Source organism: Arachis hypogaea, chromosome 15 (genome assembly GCF_003086295.3).
Source record: "Arachis hypogaea cultivar Tifrunner chromosome 15, arahy.Tifrunner.gnm2.J5K5, whole genome shotgun sequence".
NCBI lineage: Eukaryota > Viridiplantae > Streptophyta > Magnoliopsida > Fabales > Fabaceae > Arachis > Arachis hypogaea.
Window position 1 is genome coordinate 44,434,955 of NC_092050.1, and position 5,813 is coordinate 44,440,767.

The 5,813-nt window shown below is 37.8% G+C and overlaps 1 long non-coding RNA gene across 1 annotated transcript; it reads right to left on the reverse strand.

Moving 5' to 3' along the window:
* Positions 1-571: 571 nt before the first annotated feature.
* On the reverse strand, positions 572-3,937 carry LOC140178922 (uncharacterized). The gene is made up of 2 exons (XR_011871960.1): positions 3,001-3,937; positions 572-2,737 (listed from the first exon to the last, which is right to left on the reverse strand). It is a non-coding gene; the product is annotated as an uncharacterized lncRNA (long non-coding RNA).
* Positions 3,938-5,813: the final 1,876 nt, after the last annotated feature.

The following is a 5,813-nucleotide window of genomic DNA, read 5'->3' on the forward strand; positions in this document are numbered from 1 at the left end:
ACACAAAACTCACCGGCAAGTATACCGGGTCGCATCAAGTAGTAAAACTCACTTAGAGTGAGGTCGATCCCACAAGGATTGAAGGATTGAGCAACTTTAGTTTAGTGGTTGAATTAGTCAAGCAAACAAGTGTTGATTGTGTGAAATTGTGTTGACAGGAATTAAATTGCATAGAATGTAAAGGGAAGTGGGTGATTTGCAGGAAATTAAAGAGAACAGAAAATACAAGTACTAAATCTTAAAGAACAAGAAATTAAATGGCAGAAACTTAGAACGCAAGAAATGTAAATTACAGAATCTTAGAGTGCAAGAAATGTAAATGGCTTGAATTGTAAATGGGTCAGGGATGTGGGATTGCAAGAATTAAACAAGGAAAAGTAAATTGCAACAAGCAGGGAGGTAAAAGATGAATTTAATTGCAGTAGATCTCAAACAGAAAATGTAAATTGCTTGAAGAAGCGTTCAACAGAGAAATAAAAGGAAATTTTAGATCTCAGGACCCAAGAGACTAGATAACCAAGTCTAGATTTCAATGCCTTCTTAGATCCAAATTTAGAGAGCAAATGCCAAATTAAAGAAGAGAGCAATGTAGAAATGTAAATTCAAGTTCAATTTTCCAGAAGTTGTAGTAAGAAAAACAGAGAGATCTCAAGGTGAGATTGAGACAGAATTTCCTTAATTCTTCAACACCCAAGACTCAAGACAAGTGTAGATGAAATTGAAAAACAAGAAAACTAAGAGGAAGAGAATTCAATTCTCCTTCCCCAAGACTCAGAGTCTCCAAACAGCTCAAAACCCAAAAGCTCTCTACTATGAATACTATGAAAATTCTTAAAGAAAACTCTCAAAGAAAAGCTCCTTTTAAAACTTCAAATCCTAAGCTATTTATACACTTTCTTCCAATGATCATTAAGCCTTGAATTGGGCCTTTAGCCTTGATGGAATTGAGTTGATAATAGCCTCCGTTGATTGTTCTTGGTGTTGGGAAGAAATCCATTAGTGAACCGGGCCATGAACTATTCACGTTTGAGTCAACGTTTGAGGCAAACGTTGACTCAAACGTCTCTTGTGTGAGGCATTATGCAGATGCCCATTTGCTGTCATCCACGTTTGAGCCAACGTTTGAGGTCAAACGTGAGCTCAAACGTGGGTCTTCCCAAGCTCCCTTTTTGGCCGACGTTTGGCCCAACGTTTGAGGCAAACGTTGGCGCAAAAGTTATGGGCATAGCAAAAACGTCCCTAAATTCTGAAAGTTTCCAAAGTTCCAAAACAAGCAAGTTCATGTTCAACTTTTCAACAATTCAAAATGCCAAAACAAGTGATGCACATGTATGTGTAGAGCACATAATAAAGTAAATATCAATCACAAGTAATTGGCATAAATTAAAACAATTTGGTGTTGGCAAGTTAAAACTATTGAGAATAAATTACTCAAGGAACATTCAAACACCAAATTCCAAGGAAGCATAAAAGTCACAAGTTGAAACAAGAATTGAAAACCTCAAGATCTATGTGACTTAATGTAAGTTAGGCATGAATAGAATGAATCAAATTAGCCATATAGACTAAAAACCTTGAAACTTGTGAGTTTATGCAAAAGAGGCTCAAAATCTCAAAAGAGTTTCAAGTTTATGGTCAATTTAAAACTCATTTAAGGCATATTCAATGCTCAAGAAGAACACACAAATTAAGCAATGAAGTTAAAGAATTGACCAAAACTCGTAATGAAGCTCAAGAGGAAATTTCCAAACCCATTTAGGAAACAAGATTCCATTAACATAGAAATTCGTCAAATAGAATCTTGTTGCGCTAAATAAAACAATGTCATTTAATGAAATAAGGTTAGGAAAAATCATGCAGCATTTCAGCAGTAAATTAGACTATTTCCGAAATTCAACCAATCAGTTCAGATGCCATATGAATTCATTAACTAGTAAAAACACAAAAATCATATCTGAATTCATATGAACCAAACAAATAAGCCAATTATCCAGTAATAAATCATGAACAAATAATGAAAACCAAACCAACGGCATCAAAAAACATTCTTTTAACCATGAGCAAAAGTAATGGTTAAAAATTCAGCACCACAACAGATCAACAAAGAACAATTCAGTAGTACTCTTTTTGTTCAATTCAACAACCAATCACAAGCATTCAACATGAATTTAAACAAATAAGCATGTTGGGTCAAGTGATTAAGTGTAAACTGAAGCATAAACACAGCAGCAATAACAGTTTTAATGCAGATATTGAGCACAAATCACCATTGCACAAACACATCCGAAATTTGATCAATTGTTACAAGAATGCAGCAGAATAGTGAATGCAGAGAAAACTCAGACTTCAGCGACCAAATCAGTGGAGTTAACAAAAGTTGAAACCAACAGCAATGAAGTGCCAACTCGACTAATCAAGTGCATTAAAGATGGATATCAAAAATAGTTAAGCAACATTGATTGCGCAACATCAGCAGCGAACAAAAATTGCAGCAACAAGGTCAAATCAATTCCAGAAAATTATTAAAAATCATCCTCACTGCACAAGCAATATTTTGAACTTATCCATATATCAAAAGAAGGATTAAAATTCAGAAAATATTCATTCAAAACAGTAGCAATAAATAAGATCACAGCAGCAAGGAATGATCCAGATTAGCAGAGACGAAATTCAGCATCGACAGCAAGTATAGAGCAGCAATAACAACTTGAATTCATACATTGAGCAAAAATCATCCCTGCACAAGCAACCATTAACAATATTTAGCAACTGGTTTACTCCAAACACCCATGAACAAAAGCACAACAACAAGAAAAAGGGATGAAACAGCAACATTCCAAACAACATTATTAATCAAAACCAACCTAAATCCACTATCAACGCCAGATTCTCTAATAACCTAATCAACTAACATGCATAAACTAACTAAAATAAATTAACAAAAATTAACTAGCTAGTTGTAGTAAACGAAATGAAATAAAACAGGGGAAAGGCAGAGACCTGGGAAACAAAAAATGAACAGAGCAGAAGGGAAAGGGATAGTGGTGGCTGAATTGGCCGGGGCAGAAACGGCAGCCTGGCAGTGGCGCTACTTCAATGGCAGTGGCGGAGAGTGAACGCAGCAATGAAACAGGGAAAGACGGAGGGTTGGAAGACACAGGGGCTGCACCCTGTTCTGGCTGTTCCAGGCAATGAAGAGGAATTGGAGCAACGGGTGTTTGTGGAGCTTGCGAGTGGAAGAGGAAAGGGTGGTGGTGAGTTGTGACGCTGGGGATTCTGTGAAGAGAGGGATGAGAAGGTAGCCGGTGACAGAAAGCTCGCTGTAAGGGATGGAGAACAGGGGAAAGAGAGGTACGGCGGAAGTAAGAAGAAGAGAATGAGAGAAGAAAGGGATGCGGAGACTCGTCGTTGGTGTCGCTGTGGCTCGCCAACAGTACGGTGGTCCGAGCAATGAGAGAGAGGGAGGAGAAGGTGGAGGTCGCGGTTGCAGAGCGCGGTGTGACTGAGGAAGACAGAGAACCAGGGATGGCGGGATGAGAGACTCGTCAAGGCCGACGGTGATGCTGAGCTCGCGGAGATGCTGGCAGAGAAGGGTGTGAACGAGAAACGGGGAAGCAGAAGAGAAGAAGAGGTGAGGTCGAGACAGGGAGAGAGGAATAAGAGAGGGGAAAGAATGCGGTGGCTACGGCGGTCGCCGGCGGTTGTGGGTGAAGGAAGGAGGCTGGCTCGCGATGGTTCAGACTGGAGGCTGAGACAGTGGGAAGGGAAGAAGAGGGTATCGAGTATGAAGAGAACAGGAAGGACGCTGGGGGGGATTTCAAATTCGTGCGTATGCACCAAGGTGATGTGCGTACGCATTCATGGGTAAAGGGCTATTGGGCATACGCACATACTGTGCAAGCGCCGTGGATAGTGGCCTTGAATTGATGTGTGCGTCCGCACAAATAAGTGCGTACCCACAGTTAAATTTTTTTTTTTTAAAATCAGAATTTCACCCAACATTCCAAAATGCATATAAACAAGAAATTAATAGAAGAAAATAAGCAATTATTTACATTAACTTTAAAATTAATCCAAAATTTCATCTTCCAAATCAAAATCATGGACTATTTACAAACAAAAAATCTACCCAAAATTAATTCAACCATCCAAAAACTAATTGAAAAATTTTAAACATGCAATTCAAGCCAAAAAGGCAATTTAAAACAAAATTACTAACTATTCACATATGCATTTTAAAACAAAAATTTATCAAGGCAAGCTAACAATCAAGAGACATATTTACAAGCAAAAACAAGCAACCAATCAAAACAAACTATTCACATATTCACATATTAATAATAGCCAACAATGTAACACCATTGCAATCCCCGGCAACGGCGCCAAATTTGATAACGAGAATTCGTGTGTAGTTTGGAATCAAGAATCAATTCGTTAGTTGTATAGTCCAAACTAACAACGAGTTCTCATAATCAAATATTAATCTAAAGATGTCACAATACAAAACACAATATTACCGAGAGTATTTAGCTCCCGGGACGTTCTCCTTAGGAATTGCAATTACGTGTCATATTATTGGCTATGAGAGATAGCATGGGGGTTAGATGCAAGAAAGAGCAAGTAATTAAAATGGCAAGAAATTAAAGTGCAAGAAGGTAACTTAGCATGCAAGAAATTAAATGAAGGCAAGTAAAGGCAATGAGAATAGAATTTAAATGATAAAAGAGCTCTTGGCAAGAAGTGGGTAATTAAGGATTCCTATCCTAGTTGTGGACCACAAACATGGTAATTGTGTGTGGATTAATCCCAATTAGTTAACCCTACATCGAGGATAAGTCAACTAGGCATAATTAATCTCAATCCCTAAGTCCTAATTCAACACTAGTGGGTCACTTAGAGTCAAGAAAAACCAAATTAATTAACAATCCTCACACAATGTAGAATGGACATCCACCACTCAAGTTCACCCAAACACCCAAATTCCCTAACAAGAGTGTGAAAAACTAAGTAAAAACCCAACCAAGCATTTTGTCAAACACTTGGTGGGCATGTAAAGAAAGCATGATAAAATAACAAGAAATAATAAATGCTACAACTACCAAGCAAGGAAAATAAAGATAGTAACTCAATGAAGCAATAAATTACATAAAACATAAAATTGCATTAAATGTAAATTAAAATAACAAGAGTGTGCATAAACATAAAAGATAACTAAAATGAGAAATTAACAAAATAAACAAGGAAATTAAGACAATAGAACAAAGAAATGTAGAAGAAACTAGATTAAAAACAAGAATTAAACATAAGAAGTGCAAGAAATTAAACTAAGAAATTCTAATTCTAGAGAGAAGGGGGAGCTTTTCTCTCTATAAAACTAACAAAAACATGTAAAAACCTAAACCTAAGTGCTCCCTCCTTCATCCCTCTTCAATTTGGCTTGAAATAGCTTCAGAAATGAGTTGGATTGGGTTTTGGAGGCCCAGAAATCGCCTCCAGCGGTTTGCAATTAATGAGCTCACGTGCCAGGACGTGTGCGGACGCACAGATGTGTGCGTCCGCACACTTGCTATTTTCTGACTTGTGCGTACGCACAAGTTGTGTGCGTACGCACACCTAGGCTTATGTCCACTACAGTAAATTGCATATCAGTTTGAAGTCCCGGATGTTAGCTTTCTAATGCCACTAGAACCACCTGATTTGGACCTCTTTAGCTCAAGTTATGATCACTTTAGTACCGAGAGGTCAGGATTGGCAGCTTTACAAATCTTTCATTTCTTGAATTCTCCCATTTTGCATGCTTTCCTTATTTGCCT